Source organism: Sander lucioperca, chromosome 17, assembly GCF_008315115.2.
Source record: "Sander lucioperca isolate FBNREF2018 chromosome 17, SLUC_FBN_1.2, whole genome shotgun sequence".
In the NCBI taxonomy this organism is placed as follows: domain Eukaryota; kingdom Metazoa; phylum Chordata; class Actinopteri; order Perciformes; family Percidae; genus Sander; species Sander lucioperca.
This window is the reverse complement of record NC_050189.1, coordinates 29733757-29753226: the sequence shown is the minus strand read 5'-3', so window position 1 is coordinate 29753226 and position 19470 is coordinate 29733757. Positions and strand designations below refer to the sequence as shown.

General features: G+C 41.2%; 1 protein-coding gene across 2 annotated transcripts in view; it reads right to left on the bottom strand.

Moving 5' to 3' along the window:
• The window catches only part of ache (acetylcholinesterase), a 31342-nt gene extending 16428 nt beyond the window's left edge, over nt 1-14914 (bottom strand). For both annotated transcript variants that reach the window (XM_031291110.2, XM_035994057.1), the window contains exon 1: nt 14649-14914. The gene's annotated coding sequence lies outside the window, so the exon portion shown is untranslated. The remainder of the gene's footprint in view (nt 1-14648) is intronic.
• Between the last annotated feature and the right edge of the window lie 4556 nt (nt 14915-19470).

Below are 19470 nucleotides of genomic sequence, written 5' to 3'. Positions count from 1 at the left end.
GTGACGTTTTATGTTCCTTCCAGAGACTATTCTGCAGAGTCATGTTAGATGAAGTTAACTGTTGACACAATACAGCAACGTGAGCTATTTAAATTAGCTGGATACATTAAACCTCATTTGCTCTTACCAGTGTATCACTGTGTGTACTTTGTCCACAGCAATCCCACCAATTAGTCCCAAAACGTCCCAGTTAGAGAGGAAATGCCCTAATCATATTCTTTGCATATCTTTACAATCATTCCCCGAAAGAACCACGCAGGCCTGCCTTGTTGCATGATCCAAGTTTTTCAGTGTGTAGCTCGCTAGCTCGAAGTTTGTTGCCGTTTCCCGAAGCGAATGGAGTTAGAGCACGGCAACCCACATGGCAGAACATCCGGCATCGCCGAATGTGAGGCAATTATCCTGGACATGTATTGTCGTTGATCCAGAGTAGTCAGACAGTGACCTTCATCAAGACCTGTTAGCTTAACTGCCAGTTACGTTTCATAATGTATTTCAGTGGCGTAAGAGGCTGAAAATAGTGCCCCCCTTTCTATCCATTTCTATTTATTCAATTAAGAATCAGTTTGGCCCCTACAGCTGCAAATCCACACTGTGATAGAAATAGCGGTAGAGGAGACATGTCTGCTGTAGCACCGGACAATCTTAAAGGTCTGAGAATGTGGACTCACACATTCTGGATGGTGGACTTAGCTGTGGGCAACATGAAGGGCTGTCATCATATGCATTTCACTATGGGGTGGGGGGGGGAGCAGCAGGGTTACAGGCCTGCATGGGAGTACAACAGTAACATTTGCGATTTGGAGTTTTCCCATGTTCCTGTTAGGGGTGCACAATGTATCCACTCATTTTTTTTTGCAATATCACGTTGTGCAATATCAATATCGAAAATGTCCCGATATTCCGTTTGTTTTGTGGCGATGCGCCGGTGGCTGTGTGTTGTGATCAATTTAGCATATTTCATTGGTCAGTTGCCCTGTCCCACATTCACACGTCAACAGTGTGAGTGAGGAGGGAAATAGAGACAATGAAAGAAGCAAGTGTGTGAAGCGAGAAAAGGACAGAAAGAGACAGAGAATTAAGAAGATAAATGTGGCTCAGGGAGACGCCGAAATTATGGAGATGGAAGAGGAAAGGTCAGTAGCCAAAAAGAATGCCTCCTCGCCAGCGTGGAAGAACTTTTGCTTTAAGCCAACAGATGTTGCTCAAGCTAATGCAGCGTGTAAGAGGCAATACAACCAACCTCTTCTCTCACTTCAAAAATAGGGCTGGGCAATATGGAGAAAATCAAATATCATGATATTCTTGACCAAATACCTCGATATCGATACCGCAACGATATTGTAGTGTTGACTATTGGTGCTTTCACAAAATATTTAGGCTACACAATGAGATTTTTGATAAATAATCACCAGTAATGTGAATATAATGACTAAGTGGGTAAAGGCAAATAATAGAACAGTTACAACAGTCTGGTAAGTTCAGAACATGACATCACTTTACTGTACTGCAGTCTTTAAAACCAGGAGAAGACAACACTTATGCCATATTACGATACCCAAAATCTAAGACGATATCTAGTCTCATATCACAATATTGATATAATAGCGATATATTGCTCAGCTCTACTCAAAAACCACCACACTGTACGAAGAGTGCATATAGTAGTAATATCCAGAAGAAAAAACTATTTATTCAGGTTCTACTGTCAGTTCAAATAAACCCACGTGTTGTGCGAAAACCTGTTGTTGTGATATTCTATTAAGATGTGTTTTCCCATTACTTGTGTTTTTATATATGTTTAAGAATATCAAAACGGAGTCGATATCGCAATATTCATGCTCACACGTGGCAATATCGCAATATTCATGCTCAATATCGCAATACAACATTTTGTCAATATCGTGCAACCCTAGTTCCTGTTTACATGTTTATCTAGACAGCAGACTGGCTTGTTCCTCATTTGTTCTCTTTCGCCTCATGAACTATAACTGCTGCTGTTTCACATTAAAAGCGTTTTCACTAGAAAAGCACCAGAAGGCCTAAAGTTGGCATCATCTACCCCTGGTCGCATATTTCTGCCGTTGTATTAAAATTCATGCTGCTGTGTATTTCCATCTAACGCCTCTGTTTGTCTGTCAAATATTAAGCAAGAACCGCTGCAGTAGGCAGCGGCGAAACAACCTGCAATCTAACATTATTTGAGCAATTGCACACTTTCAATTGACGTCCACAAAAAGTCCTGTTTTTGCCACTGACAGGCTCAGCTTGTTATTCTAAGCGCCTGACAACATTATGGAAAGGACAGAGGTTAACCTTTTTTTTTTTAAAGAGCAAGATCCTTTTTGTTTAACATGAAACATCCCCGAAACCGCTATTGCCAAACCCACCAGACACCATTTAAATAAATGTTAATTTTATCGCCATAAAACACACTTCATTCAAAGTTAGCAGAAACAAAAATAAAACTCTAAAAAAGCCGTCTTGGTTCGTCTTTCCACTGTTCCAACAATCACCACTCTGGTTTGGTTGGAATAAACCCTTAATTCACCCATTTTACATGTGAAAATATGCTAACCCTATACACGCTAAAAGTACTATACACGACACGAAGTTACACAGTTTTGGAGGTGCACGTAGAGCTACGCCGGAGGCCTCAGAGGGGGATTCGCGGCGACGCAGAGGGGTCTGCGGGGGTACGCCGTCATTCGACGCAGAAGCATAAATCAGCCTTTAGGCGAACGCTAGCGATGCTAAGCCGATGTCACGACCAAACGTTAGCGATTGGTTATGGCAGATCCACAGTGGCTCTGGGCAGATCCAATAGTTTTAAACTTCAACAGAGTACCCGCCTTCAAGGAAGTTAAGAGTGGCCAGACTCTTTGTACAATGGAATGTACCAGAGTCTGGTAGGACCAGGCTGTGGGAAAATATGGTCCAGGTTGAAAATTACCCTTCAGGAAGAGATTGAAATAATGTTACTGACCCAGCCAACCTGATTTCCGCTGCCCGCTCTAGTGTAATTCGCCTTGCCTTGAAAAATTGCTGTGGATGTTTCCATGCCATCCAGCACTCTGCCATGGGCGCAGACCCAGCCATGTTCCACCCTACTGTTTTATATTCTAACAATTCCTACAACTGACAACATGAAGGTAAGTCCTACCACAACTTCCAGAAATTCTCTTTAAAAGCCAACGGGTGACATCACAGACACTGGGTCCATGTTGGTGAAAATCAAGGGAGGACCTCATGTAAGAGAGAGGGAAAGGGGGAGGAAAAGAGGGAGGGGGGTGTTTGCATCGCAATTATTTATAGCAGTGACAGCTGCGTGGCGGGAACAACAGTGAAAGCGGGAAAAGAGAGCAGGGAGAGTGAGGCTGCTGGGAAGTAGAGTAGAGAGAATAACAATGCTGGGGGGAAAAGAAGAGAGGGAAGGATGGAACCTACTCTCCTCTGCTTCTCTTCATAGTCGTCCGATTCATCCACCAACCCTTGTAGGGCTGGCTCAGGTTGGCCCTGGACCAGCCCTTAGTTATGCTGCTATAGCTCTAGACTGCCGGGGGACTTCCTTTGACACACTGAGCTCCTCTCTCCTCTCTCTTTCCATCTGCGTGCATTCATGTCCCAGAAATACTTGTCACTAACTTATCTCCAGGGAGCTTATTCCGCGGAGTCCTTAAGTTTTCTCGCCTCACAGATTTCCTTGGATTGGGTTGGCACATAAAATCATGGTTGCAGCTGTTGCCATGGTCCTGCTTGACGCCCCGCAACGCCCACTATGCCCTACTACGCCCCGCAACACCCTACTACGCCCGACAATGCCCCTGCAACACCCTACTACGCCCGACGTCCTGCTATGCCCCGCAACGCCCTACTATGCCCCGCAATGCCCTACTACGCCCGACAATGCCCTGCTATGCCCCGCAACGCCCTACTACGCCCGACGTCCTGCTATGCCCCGCAACGCCCTACTATGCCCCGCAACGCCCTACTACGCCCGACAATGCCCTGCTATGCCACGCAACGCCCTACTACGCCCGACGTCCTGCTATGCCCCGCAACACCCTACTACGCCCGACAACACCCCGCAATGCCCTACTACGGCCAACAATGCCCTGCTACACCCTGCTATGCCTTGATCTGCTACTACTATTATTTCTAGTCATAGTTCCACTAGCTTTATTGTTACTATAAATGTTAATCATTCCAACGGCTATAATTATTACGAATCATATTTCTCTATATCTGTATATCTGTATCAGTCCCAACCGGCAGCGGCAGATGGCCGCCCACCAAGAGCCTGGTTCTTTCTGAGGTTTCTGCCTGTTAAAAGGGCGTTTTCCCTCGCCACTGTCGCACCAAATGCTTGCTCGTGGGAAATTGTTGGGTCTTTGTAAATTATAGTGTGGTCTAGACACTAAAACTGTAAAGTGTCCTGACCCTTAGTACATGGGGCGCATGATCAACCAGGTGAGAATTAACATTGTGAATTTAAATAATTGGTTAGGTTTAGAAAAAGGATTGGGTTGAAATACAAAAAAGTCAACATAATAGACGCTGCCATGGACACCACTTTCTATTGTGCAATTTTCTGGGCACGAAAAGTGGATACATTTACACACTCATTCGGACACTCAAATAAAATAGCAGACATTAAACATAGTGCACTATAAACTGTAGAAAACAGTGGAGTGATCTCGGACACACCAATGTATCGGCAGCCGTACTTTGACAACAACTTGTGACAACTTCTGAAGGTGATCCCCAAGAAAAGAAGGGGTTCCAGTGGGTGAGGAAATAAAGAGAGGAGGGCAGAGGGAGACACGGAGTGGAGGGGACTGGGTGGATGGAAATGTGTCACTTCTCAAATTAGACTGGAGGAATTTGTGTATGGAGTTCACAGGAGGATTTGGTTTCACTGGGGGCGGGTGCAAGTAATGTGTATCTCAGGATAAAACACTGGACAGAAAAGTCAGTGGAGGGCTGCACAACTACGGTCAAAATGATAATCACAACACTGAGATCACGATTATTATATACACACACACATTTGAATAAACAGAGCACTGCTTTCGATTCCCTGTTCTGCTAAATTCTTGGTAGTCTCGCATTGCCAGACCTACTGTATCTCCACAGCGCTGTGGAGTAAGGTCTGGCTACACCACACGTGCATTCTGGGATAGGAGGAAAAAAAAACACTCTGGGTTGTTTGCATTTCTTTTAAACCAATCACAATGGTCTTGGGCGGCGCTAAGCTCCGGACGCAGCGACGGTGGCTCTGCTAAATTGTCTCGGTGAAGGAAGTTGTTTTGGTGGAACATTTGCACCCCGCAAAAGAAAACTTAACTGTTGACACAATACAGTAACGTGAGCTATTTAAATGAGCTGGATGCATGGTTAAACCTCATTAGCTCTTACCAGTGTATCGCATCCAGCCTACTTCATCCACAGCAATCCCACCAATCAGTCCCAAAACGTAAAATCCCGTAAACACATTCTTTGTAAATCTTTACAATCATTCCCTGAAAGAACCAAGCAGGCCTGCCTTTTTACACGATCCAAATTTTCTTCAAAAATTTTTCAGCGTGTAGCTCGCTAGCTCGAAGTTTGTTGTTGTCGTTTCCCGTAGCGGATGCAGAACGTGACAGATGGGTGGGCCTGGATTAAGTCGAGGTGGGCCTGAATCTAGGCAGTTGTCCCAAATCATCCACATAGTTCCCGAATCCAGGAAATTATACTAGAGCAGCAGTCATGAGTTGCTTGATGAAACATTTCTAACAGGGCTTAAAGGAGAAAAAGGGAATTCATTATAGATGGATTATCATTTTCGTTGTTCAACATACTGCTCGTTCAACTTCCAATTATGATCAACTATCTCATATTTTTGACTAGGCTAAATAAGCCAAAATATCAACACTCCCAGTACTATGTCCACTTTCTGTGTGAACACAATGAGTGCAACTTGTTTAGCCATATTAAAGTAAAATCAAGATACCATGACACTTCTAGCGAATGTTACCGTTGTTCGTGCCAGATGATTGATCTGATTGGGCAGGCCAGCTGTCAATGTGGGCGGGCCCAGGCCCACAGCTCCGTGCCTGAGCGAAGGGATTCTGAGAACGGCAACACACAGACAGCTGGCGGAGGGACATCCTGCTAGTGTACAAATCTTTGCATTAAAAAGTAGGGCCAAACCCAAATATTTGACTATTCGGACATAACAAATTCTGCATGTTGTTCTGTCGGGATTGAGCTATTACCAGAAGTCTGCTAGGATTTAATGACTAAGTGGGTGAAGGCAAATAATAGAACAGCTAGAACAGTCTGGTAAGTTAAGAAAATGACATCACTCTACCGTAATGTAGCCTTTAAAACTACGTGTGTACAAAATTTGCGAGGGGCTGCATTTGGCCCGCGGGCAAATTTTAGCAAATTTTGATCCGGCCCGCGTATCAATTTAGTTTCACAATAAATTTTGGCCCCGCCTAGCTATGCGCCAAACCAAAAAGACAGGAAACTGTTTTCAAACTCCAATTACAATACAATTTGCTCGAATTTACCGACTTTGAGACTCAGAAATTCCACCAGAAGTAGAGAGTTTTAATATTCAGGCGATGAAACAGGTTGTTGTAAAAAAAATAAATAAAATGTAATCATTGTTTTGCTTGATATGCAAAACTCTATGATGGCTAAGGAACTCTTTCTGACTTCTTAGGGCTTTATGTCGACCAAAGTGCGACAAAAGTCGAAAACAGCAACAAAACGTTGCAAAAACTGATAAAAAATAAATAAATTAAAAGTGACAAAAACTTCTGAGAAAGCCACAAAAAAGTCACACATTTTAAACATCAATATCGCAGTCGATCATGTTTATTTAATTGTGGGAAGCCAAAATAATATACGGCTATATATTTATCCATGAATTAAACAGCCCTTTTCTGAAAATAGTATACGGAGAATGTGTTGGTTTAAGTAACGGGACATCCGGCAGGAAAGAAAGACGTCCAGCGGAATGTCCGGCGGCACCGGAGCAATCCCGGAATGGAAACGTTGTGGATATAGACTACGGTGTGGTTAACGTTACACTTCCTCCGAGACAGGCAGGCACACCAGTGTTCTCTATGCCCTGGTGACTGACTGACAGGCTGAGGTTGTAGGGCACGGGCAATTTTATTTCTATAGCACATTTCAGCAACAAGGCAATTCAGAACAATTTACCTAAAACATTAAAGAGCAGTTTAAAAAGAGATAGAAAATAAAAACGGGCTACAATAGAATAAGAATAAAACATACAGTGCAGTGTAAGAAATTAATAATTATTTAATGTAACAGGTTGTAGGGATGGGAGAGAGTGGGGTTTCATTGTGTGTGGAGTGAAAATCTTCTAAATAAATAACAAAATGTTCTAAGTAAATAGCCAATATTTTTGAAATTAATTTTCAAAGTGGAATAAATAAACAGATATTAAAAAGAGTACTCAGTTCTGCTGCTTTCAGAAGTTTTCTAAAATACAACAAATGGCTTGTTGAATTTAAAACAAATGAAAGGAAATCATTTCCAACATTCTTTTACTGAACAAATTGAACATTGATTTGAATATAAAAGGCACCGCTAAAAAAGAGAATTACAGTTACATTTTAAAGTGCAGTTCTCTACTGATATTTTCTTTCAACTGACACAAAAAAAAAATCTCCAAGTGTCTTTCGTGATATGTATATTGCTTAGGGCTGAAACGATTCCTCGAATAACTTGAATAATTCGATTACACAAAATCCTCGAAGCAAAATTCTTTGCCTTGAAGCTTCGTTAAATCAATGTAATTAAGGTTGTATGGCTCACTGTGTTTCCGCACGGAGGATTATTACTAGCGCACACAACAGGTTGACGCTTCTGTGGACACAAGACGTTTATATACTGTCTATGCACAAGACTGACAGCCCAGATTACAAATGAACAAGACGAAAATAGCGAGGGTCTAAGAGAAGAGACAGGCGAGTGAAAACGACAGAAAGTTTGGGATCATTTGAAGCTGCAAACATGCCACTACATCATCTCTGTAGAAAACATCCAGTCTACTCATCCATTCCACGGAGCGAACCCGACACCAGGTAGCTAACTACCGTCTGCTGCTCTCGTCCACCGCGCTGTTTTACACAACTAGCCTACAGCATGCTACTCTGCAAATAGACATGTTTTACCAACAAGCTAAAACGAAAGCTGTCGGTTTGTACTGTACTGTTTATTAGTTTGCTACTAATCTTTGGAAACTTAGCTGCTGCCGGAGACAAACCAGCTCCTCCCCATAGACTGTATATAAGAAGTTCCTCCCCCCAGCATGGCCACTTAATATGCACGTGAATGATGTCATCATGCCGGTGATGTCTGCATTCTTTATTCTTTCTCCTCACTCAGTATTAGCCTTCTGAAAATGTGTCCCCCAGAACAGTGTAGTTGAATGGACCTGCTGTAAGCTTTGTACCGTCACATTTACCCTCTGGTTAGTGAACAGCTCTTTTGCTTATCCAGTGCAAAGAGCCAGAGGCAAGAAGGGGAAGGGGGTGAAAAATATTAACATTTGGGCCACCAAAAATGTACTTGGAATTTGGCAATAAAAAATGTTGCTTTTTCAAAAAAAACCTGTCTTTTGTATATACAAAAGACATGTTTCCTTTTTTTTAGTACACAGCAATAATAAATATTTACTATTGCTGTTTACTAAGTATTTCTTATCCGATTACTCGATTAATCGATGGAATAATCGGTAGAATACTCGATTACTAAAATAATCGATAGCTGCAGCCCTAATATTGCGCCAGTTGATATTGCGATAAGACGATAAGAAAACAATACATTGTGCAGCCTTAATTTAAAGGCTATTGGGCTCCAGATGATGGCAGAATGGTAATATGGAGAATCAGCCCATACAGCTACAGTATAAACTGAGTTTTTTTTTCCCTGCCCACTCCAACATGAAACTGTTCACTGCTTTTTGTCCTGACACTTAACCCACCCACAGGCTCTGCAGGTTACAAGTACCGCTGCACATCAAACACGGCCCCTAAAGTGCTAACACAAAGTTTTCACATGGCATCAGCTTAGGTCTGCAGCAAGACTGTTGTTATAATGATAGCTCCATCTGTCTGCTCAATAATGTAGAGTGCGTATCACGATCAGGGATCAACCAATTATCGGCCCTGGCTGGTTACCGCAACCAATATTTGGTGATTTGCAGATTATCTGTATCAGTGTTGTATTTTACGGATAACCGGTGAAGTTAATGAATTAAAAAGTGCGCTACTTTGGCTCGGGCTCCAGCTCTGTAAGCAGTCTGCAACACAGTCATAATTTTTTGACTGTGTATTATGTTTTAAAGTTTCAGTTTTATTAAATAATTGCTTAAAGCATTTAAACAAACTTGTGTGTTGGAGTTTGTTACATTCAAAAATGTTAATTTTGACCTGAAGAGTTAAATTTTAACAGTAAATGCATATCAGTTCCAAATATCGGTTATATTAACTACTAATTATCGGTATTGGTATCGGCCCTGAAAAACCAGTATCGGTTGATCCCTAATCATGATTATATGAAAATCATCCACAAACTGAACAGTGAGCTACATACTGATTAGATGACAACTTCACTTTGATATATTGGTCATGTAGGGCCCTCTCACGCTGTGCAAAATAGGCAGCAAAAGTCAATATGGCATACCTACGGAAGAGGATTAGTGCCAGTGTGAAAAATGTATTTAAGTTCGGAGTTTTAAAGTCAGAATTCTCAGAATAAAGTCTTCTGAGTTTAAAGTCTGACTTTCTTCTCAGAATTCTGACTTTCTTGACTTTTTCTTAGAATTTGGACTTTTTTTCCTCAGAATTCTGACTTTAAAACTCAGAACTCAAATACATTTTACACATGTGGCCCTAATCCTCTTCTGTACAGATTAGATAAATGATGATATACAATAAATGAGAAAATGCGTTGGGGATGTTAACGTTATTTTTTTAAAGAAAACTACAGTAGTAGGGTTACTGGATGGGGTTGTACATCTGTAGTAGGGTTACTGGATGGGGTTGTACATCTGTTTGTGTCTCCACAGGCCCAATATTTTAGACCCTTTCCAGAGAGACCTGTAGGAAACCTACCAATGCGCATGAATACATTTTCAAAAAAGAGACATGATCTGATGCAAAACGCGGTAGACCTGAACAAACCCAAAAACAGAGAGCACTGGCAGGAGCTTGATGATGAGCCACCACGGTGGATAGGCCTGTAACAATTATTACATAATTGTGTAATTGTCCATTTTTTTAATTTCTTTTTACATAATTGCCGTTTCTTTGTTTAACTACAATTAATTGATAACATTAGCGAAGGTCTTAAGGCGTGTGACTGTTGATTTTGTTTAGATTTGCCAAATATAATTATCTAAGTTATTATTAGGGACTGCAGATGAAAATTTACCTGTATGGCTAAATCTGGCACATTTACATGTTGGACTCTGTACTCATGTTGATTAATGTGCGTTGTCCCTTTTAAATAAAGAAATCTAATTGGTCAGACTGTATATTTTTATTATTATTTCAATTGTTAGTTGTAGGCACTTGACCCAATACACGTTCATAGCGACAAAAATGATAAGCGGGGGAAACAGAAAAAAATGTTTTATGATAATAAAGAGGCGTTGTTTACTTTGTAGGCTGTGTGTTTGTGTTATTACATTATCTGGGTCACATGACAGAGATATAACCAAAAGATGTATCCTGGGATTCATTCAATTCACTTTATTTGTTTGAAAAAGCCATACATAAATACATATATTTTTTTTTTATTTGACTGAAAGAGACAATTATATTGTTAATTGCAATTCTTTCTGAGACTATTAATTGTACAGCAAAACTTGGAATTGTTACAGCTCTAGTGGTGGAAAAGAGCAGCAATACAAGCCATTTTTTCTTCACTTCACCAGGGTTTCTCCTGCCATTTATTTAAATATGAATATTATTATACTTTTAACCAGTTTTGTGAATTGGGGTTTAATTCAATTCAATTTTTGTTTTGTAAAATTCAGATTTCTGGAAATAAGGTAACACAGACCTTGTTGCCTTTACTGTACGCGGACTGATCATGCTTACTGCCGTGCGTAGTCCCCCCCCCCAAAAGGCCCATCCTGAGCCAGGAAAAAACCTGTTCACAGTTCATACCATCCCTGTGATGATGATGATGATGATGATGATGATGATGATGCAACATCCGTCGGCTGTACGTCCACTCTAATATTCAATATTAGATATTGGACATATTGACACATGGACCACATTGACTCTCCTGCTGCCAGAAATACTCACGCGGACACCAAACATGGATTAATCCGCTGCTTAAAATAGTCCACAACAAATGCACTATTTCCTCCTGTTTGAGTGATGTTCGCTTAAAACTACAGTGTCCCGCTGTTTTAGGAAATTGTTTCGCTTTTATATATTTATGATCCATTTTCAAAGATTTACATCAATAGGAACCAATGGGCTTAGGATTCAGTGCCACAGACAGGAATTCAGAGCCGCTGCTTAAAATAGTCCTCGACAAAGCACATCTTCAGTAGGAACTAACGCTGGATCTCACAGACAGGGAAGTCAGAAAGTATTGAAACACTGTTTGTTTTTTTTAGATTATTTTGGGGGCTTTTTTTCAGCTTTATTTCAGAGTGACAGTGGACAGACAGGAAAGGTGGGAGAGAGATGGGGGATGACACGCAGCAAAGGGCCACAGGTCGGATTTGAACCCGGGCTGCTGCAAAGGCCTCAGCCTACATGGGCCGCACGCTCTTACTGGGTGAGCTAGAGGTCTCCCCTAACACATTGTTGGTTTTAATCTTATTATGGGTTTTATTGACAATAATACACATATAGAATCACACCAGCCCTAACTTTAATTATGCAAGTAGAGCTGGGCGATACAGAAAAAAATCAAATATCACGATATTCTTGACCTCAATGTCCATATTGCGGCAATATTGTAGGGTTGACTATTGGTGCTTTCGAGAGGTGCAACGATGAATCGATGAATCGATTAGTTGTCAACTATTAAATTAATCGCCAACTATTTTGATAATCGATTAATCGTTTGAGTCATTTTTTTATTAAAAAAAATAAGATTTCTCTGATTCCAGCTTGTTAAATGTGAAGATCTTCTAGTTTCTTCTCTCCTTTGTGACAGTAAACTGAATATCTTTGAGTTGTGGACAAAACAAGACATTTGAGAACGTCCTCTTAGGTTTTGGGAAACACTGATCCACATTTTTCACCATGTTTTGAAATTTTTATAGATCAAACAACTAATCGATTAATTGAGAAAATAATCGACAGATTAATCGACTGTGAAAATAATCGTTAGTTGAAGCCCTAGTGCTTTCACAAAATACTAAACACAATGAGAGTTTTGATAAATAGTCATCAATAATGTGGATACATTGACTACCATACATGCACACCAACAGTCCACTATTATTTGGAATATGAAAATATTCCGAATTTGATAAAGCTCATGTAAACAGCACATTCCGGTTGGATATTCTGAATAAGGCTTTTTTCTGAATATAGCATTTTCTGATTAAGACATGTGGGATATTCTGGTATTATTCAGGTTTTAGAAGCATTCTTTGGACATGTGTACACCTTTCGGAATATGCGTCTCAATCAACCGCAGCTGGAAAACTTTGAAAAAAATCGTATTTTGCACGGCTGCATGTAAACGGGAATATTCGTGGAATATTCACTCTCATTAGCCATGTAAACGGCTTAGTCGGAATACCGTCTTTTTTGGAATAAGGGCAAAAACCGGAATATTATGTGCATGTAAACGTAGAAAGTGACTAAGTGGGCACAGGCAAATGCAATGCTAGAAGCATAGGCTTAATTTACAGGGGGGGATGGAGAGGGTTACAACCCCCCAATAATCAAAACTGGCCAGTGCAACCCACCCCAAAAAACCTTATATAATTTCCTTTGCATAAATAAAAACATTTGCACCATAAATGGTGGCTGAAAAATTCACCAGAATGCAGAAAATGCAGTGTTTGATGCTCAATTTTGCTCAAAAGGGGAGATTTCATGATATTGATATATTGCCCAGCCCTATATCTCAGCTTGTCAAACCAGAACCACAGAGTGGAACTGCTCCCCAGAGGGCAAAAATGCAGAGTCAGAATTCACTTAGAGATATTATCCCTTGTACAGAAACTACATGCAAATACAACTTTTAATAAATGAGTAAAAACCTGCAGCATTGATTACACTTTGGCAGTCGCCCCAGTGAGAATGCAGATGAGGAATCTGCACTGCCAGCTGCCAAGCCTGCATTAACTGTTATGACTTACAGAAGCAATAAATCAAGGCTACAGTGGACTGCAGCAGAGAGGGAGGTGGGACCGTTTCTTTTAACCCAACAAAACGGAAACACTAACATATCATCAACTAGCCTCTCTGTATAGCTCATCTGTCCACTGACAACATGCAGCATCCCTGAAAGCCCGGGCTGTTATGTAATATGCAACACAGGTCTGATCTGCCTCTGCAGACAGAGCTGTTTGGGCGTCTGAGAGATTAATATGCAAATTGAGAGGACACGGCTTCTGTAATGAGATAACTGTCACAATATAGGCTACAGTATCCTATTACAGACTGGCCTTATGCAAAATGCCTCTGTCAGTAATAGTAATAAATAACGTTCTCAAGCAACACTATTGCCTATTAATGTGCATTTATTAATACCAAATGCTGGGTGATGATGTTAATTTTGAGACAGAAATATAAAATATTGTTATAAATGTATGAGATTAAAGGCCTCAGTATTATAAACAGCTGTGGTTAAAGCATTTAACCACCAACAACATGCAGATTTTTTTTTTTCTCCAGACAAAGTGAACGTGTGTAACGAAAGAAGACACCAACAACACACACAGCAGCCACATGCGTCTCGCAATTGAGTCGGCGTCACACATCGATTTCCCCGCACACTCTCCTGCAGCTACAACCCATATCCTGCATATCCCATATAGCCTACAGTAGCCTATGTCGCACAGAGAAATTAATTATTTTAACAACTTAATGTCCCTTTGTCGGAAAACATATATCGGCCCGTATATGTGGCACTAAATGCAATTTTACAAGACGTTCGCCTGCTATTCCCACAAGCTTAGTTACAAGACAGTTTCACTCGAACTAATTATTTTTCAGAGGCTATCTGTGAGCCGATAAGACCCACTACTCCTATCGATTTAGGGTTGATATCCAGCCATATTCCATGAGCTTTGTAGATTCGGTTATAGGCGAGGGAACCTTAAATTGCCAGTATTTTCATTGGAGTTTGGCGTGGCGCTCTGTCAATGATGGAGCACCGCACGTACACACAGTCTGAGCTGGTACTGCATGGTTCTGTGGTGCCGGAGAAATGGCTAGTAACCATGGCTACCGTTGATGTAGCAAAGATTAAAGGGCATCACGTCAGTCGTGCACGAGGCACATATTGTTAAAAGTGCACGAGCTACACGGGGTTTGCATGGGTTCGCGGTGTACAGACTGGACAGAAGCAAATACAGACCGAAGTACTGTTGAAATTCAATAAAAGGTCGGCCACCAGTGTTTCTGTCTTACCTGGCTAGCCCTGCGGAGCAAACCCGAGCCTACGACTTATTTCTTCCTTTTCTCGCTCTGCTGGGACAGCAAACAGCGACGCCGGACTGTGGTTTGTGGGCGTATGAAAATGTTTCCTGAGGGAGAGGTGTCTCCGGTCGGCTGTCAAAGACGAAATGTCGGTAATGCCTTCTCCCAGCAGCAGCAGCAGCAGCAGCAGCAGCAGTAGCGCGTTTACTGAACATTCGCTCGCCGGACCGAAGCAGTGACGGTAGGGGGAGACTGCTGCTAATAAATACTGCTAGTAAACATAGTACGGACAGTTCCTCTCGCGAGAACACAGGCTACGTTTGATTTTCCTGTCAGTCAGACAGTAGTCTACGGAAATGCCTATGGTGCCAAATTTCCCTTACCTCTACTGTAATCCACTGATTGTGAAAAAGAAGAAAAATAAGTGCATTGTGTCCCCAGTTTAATTGTCATAAGGCATTATTTACAAATACTACAAACACTCAGTGGGAAAAGGCATTGTAGGCTATGGCTCTATAGCCAACTGATAGCCTTAAAGAAAGAGTGTTGGAAATAAAGTCAGCCAAGGCACCTTGCATTAAAATTTTTTATTTTTTTAAAAAAACCAATACAAGATGCAGCACAAACACGCTTACAATGTCAATCAATAAAATAAAAAATAAATAAATGCTGTAGTGTCATGTACAATTCTAAATAGCAAAGATACAAAAACCCACAGCATTTCACACAAAGTGGCTTGTTGTTGATTAATTCACATATATCACAACTATTATGTTATGTGATTGTCAAACAATAACTCAGTCAGTAATGTTAATATGCAAGCACAGAGTATACAGGCTCTGATGTTGCCACTATAGAAGTGTCTATGCCTTGATTGGTTCACTATATATACGTATGTTGGGAAACTGTGGCATTAGAAAATGTCTACAATGTTTACAGACCACTGACATGTCTGGTACATTGGCCAGGTCGCTGTCAATTATTTTTCCTGGTATCACAGCTCTACCCATTTCTAGCAGCACCTTTTTTTTTGTTTTGTTGGCCAGGTGGTATCATGAAAAAGTAACATTAATACATACCCTCCGCTGTGGTTCTGCCTGGGGTGTTGCAATAAGGGAATTAGATGCGTGTAATCCTTTACTCCCCACCTCCCTTAGCTGTGCCTTTGCCTAAAAATAGCATCCTTGTATACCAAACATTGGATCAAGATATATCTTAAATATGGAAATGAAAAACATGAACATGGCTACTGATTTGTGGGCACATCTTGTATGCATCAACATACATTCCAACAAAAGCCTGTTTGTTATTAGTTCCTGGCTTTATATGATCATAGTGTGGCTTCATTAAAGGGTGACTCCAGCAATGTAGTATTGCACTTCTATACAGTTGGGAGACCTCACAAAAGACAGATTACGAAAAGAATGGTCAATGTTAAAGCAGCAGAGACAGAGATAGACCTTTAGTACCTAACATGGGCTCCAAAAACACTGGATCCTACATTTCCTGAGTGCAACTCATAGCCTTTTATTAGACCCTCCCTGCCTGGTAAATACACATGTTGTTTTTTTAAATCCCAGACCCCCTGTTGGGTTCTATAAGTGCCTGAATTGGACCAAAAAAAAGGTGCCAGTACCCTAATTCAGCAGTTGCATGACACGATCATTGCATGTGTCTTTTTACATTTACGTTTATCTTGTAGAGGTGACGCCGAATAGTTTATTATTGGATGATTCAATCTAAGGAACCCGATTCGACTGTGAGATTGGTGAAACAAAGGATCATTCCACTGGGCATATATGGGGTTGCTGAATGTCTGATTTTACATAGAATTGCTTGGTTTTTGCCAAATAAATCATGGTATACAGCCTATTTTGGTATAATTCTCAGCATATTAATACTACTGATAATAACAATTATCCCAAGAAGTAAGGGTACTCATGTGGGGGAAAAAACAGAAGTGCCAGTAATCCGTACTGGGGAGTTTTGGCCCATTTCAGGCACTGCTTTCTGTAACAAATGTGTAGCCTGTAGTTTGTGGGACAAACAGGCCGGTCCTTACACCACTATTCTCTATGGATTATCTTTACAGCCCGCCTGCTTCAGTAGTGTTGGCATACCCAAACTCCAACCATGGCCCTGACCCATGAAATAATAATAAAACAAAGATAAAACATTGGATTTGTGGAGTTTACTGGATGCCCTGGGAGTGTGCACTGCATAGACTTTGACCTCTGAGGGTTTAATGAATGGATGAAAAGAGAAAGACTATCAGGGCTAAGCATGTTATATTTGAGGCGTTGTTCACAGTAAGGAATAGGAGCATGCACGCACACACACACACACACACACACACCCTGCCTACTCTAGGCTTGTAAAGGGACAACTGTTGGCTTTTATCGGCACTGGAGACACCAACTGTTCTGTAAACCACCACAGGCTAATATGATGGAAGTCAAGCTTAGAATTGTGGGAATGTTTTGTCTTGACATTATCAAATAACAAATACTGTAGTAACATCATGAGAATATTCACGTCAAATAATAAATATGAGCCAATCTTCTTGTAATGATTATACTCAAATAATGAGAAGTTACAGGGGGGGGGGGTGACAAAAAACAGGTGACAGGGATAAAAAGCCAATCGTCTCATTACGTACCAAATAAAGAAGGGAGCCGTCATTTCAGGTCACAAAAAACCTTTGTAATACATTCAGCAGTTTAAAACCAATGAATGAAAGTTTACACAGCAAAGCAACCTCTTAGTTTCCAGTTTCCTTTCATTTCCCCTTTAAGTAGCTTCAAGATGGAAAAAAATAGTCTTATTCCACAACATCGCATGTGTTCAACATTCATGTTTTTCATGCTGTATAATTCCATAAAAGGGAAATATTCTCAATGTCTTGTGCACCATTTAAGCCATATTTCCCAAAAATGGGTGTCTTTGGAAAGTTCAGTGGGTTTGATCCCAGGCCGAAGCATTAGCTCATAATGACAAGCAATCATGAAATGTAAATTGCAAATGTTAAAGTAGGCGACAAATGAATTGTAAGACTGAACACAACAGGCAGGCTAATTAGTAAACGGAATGACAGAAAGAGAAATTTAAAAACCATTTAAAAAAAATGCAATAACTAATTCATCAAAGACAGAAAAGGGGAAGAGAATATGAATTAGCAGATGTTCTTCAATGTGATCTTTTCATTATTTTCTTTGACTGTGGGTTTGCATCATTTAAATTTAAATGTAATTCATGAAATTATAATAGCATTTTTGATTTGGCAATTTAATCAGTGATTCTAAGCCAACAGGGACACAGTATCTACCTCAGAATAGTAGATTTTTGGCCAACTTTCAACTTTCTATGAGGCAGGTGAGGGCTGAAATGACAGGAAATGGTTACAACACACGGCGCACGACAAAGCGGAAACAGGAAGCATGGACGAGTTTGACGGCAAGCTTTCCGAGCAAGTGCGCCAATAGCAACTGCATTCTGACTGGTACCGGATGCCAGGGCTCTCAGAGTGACTGCAAGTCTCTCTTGTAAACTTACTGGGTTAAGATGAGTTCTTTTATGGTGAATGAAAGGCTTGATCCGACGAAGTAGGTCATCGAATTGTTGTGCAGACATTCTGAAGTATTCAAAGTGCTTCTCTTCGTCTATCATCCTCATTTGTTTCACAAGGATATTGAACTCACCATATTTATGTCTGGCGTTATTCAAAGGACGAACATTCCACCTTCTTTTTCTTCGATTCTTTGCAAGCAGGCTCAAAAGCATTTGTTCTTCCTCATCCATTGACTCCAATATCATATTAGCCACTGTTGACATTGACGTAAATGCTGCTGCCAGTTCTGCCATTGTTTACATTTTACTTCTTCTTCTAGTCCGTAGAAATAGCAAAGTCGGTAGCCTTTCCTCAGTTGCGACACCTCTGTTCAGGAGAAGACTGCAACCGGTGTTGCGACCACCATGCGTAAGTATAAATAGTTACGGCGCTCCCATGACGCCACACTGTCGTGCGACAGGTCAGAAATGGCAAGTATAATGAACACTTAAGACCCAATAAAGATGCAGCTATTCCAATGCCTCCCCCCCCCATGGAAAGCCATTGACAGGGCCTGACACTGAAGGTGCTGGAGGGGCAGCACAGGACATGCTGTTATGACAGTAAAGAGACGAAGCAGGCAAACAACTATAAAGGTGTTTAATACCGGGCTCTAGTCGGTCTGAAAAAAGAGACCGTATCCAAGCTTGTTTGGCGCTTTCTTCTTTAGGAAAACCTAGTCCATATCGATGACGTTCCATTTCTGGTATTGTGCCAGAGCAGTGTGAATGAGAGGTGTAAATGTAGCAAAAGATACGTAGCAGTGTAAATGTAGCCTATGAGCAGTGTTGGGTGTAACAATAACGCGTTACAGTAACGTAACTACTTTTTTGGGTAAAAAGTAGTAATGCGCTACTACTGAAAATTTGGTAACGAAACGTAGTTCCTTTTTCAATTCGGCGCAACGTTACTTTTCCCAGGGACAGATTTGACAGCGACACTGCCTTCTCAGCTGCGCGCTCACAAGCTCCACACGGGACGTGACAGAGGCTGGTAGCAGAGTAATCACGGCAAGCAAGAAGCAGCCAAAGCTAACTTTTGAGAGCATTTTAAGCTTCGTGGCTTTTTGCTAGACGGCGCTCTGAGCCAGGCAGACACAAAGCTGACAACCTCACAGATGGATGCGGTGGAGAAGGCCTCATACATACACGCAGCGGACCGCTGGGGACTTGTGTCGGTTGCACAGACACGCAAGGATTTCCAGAA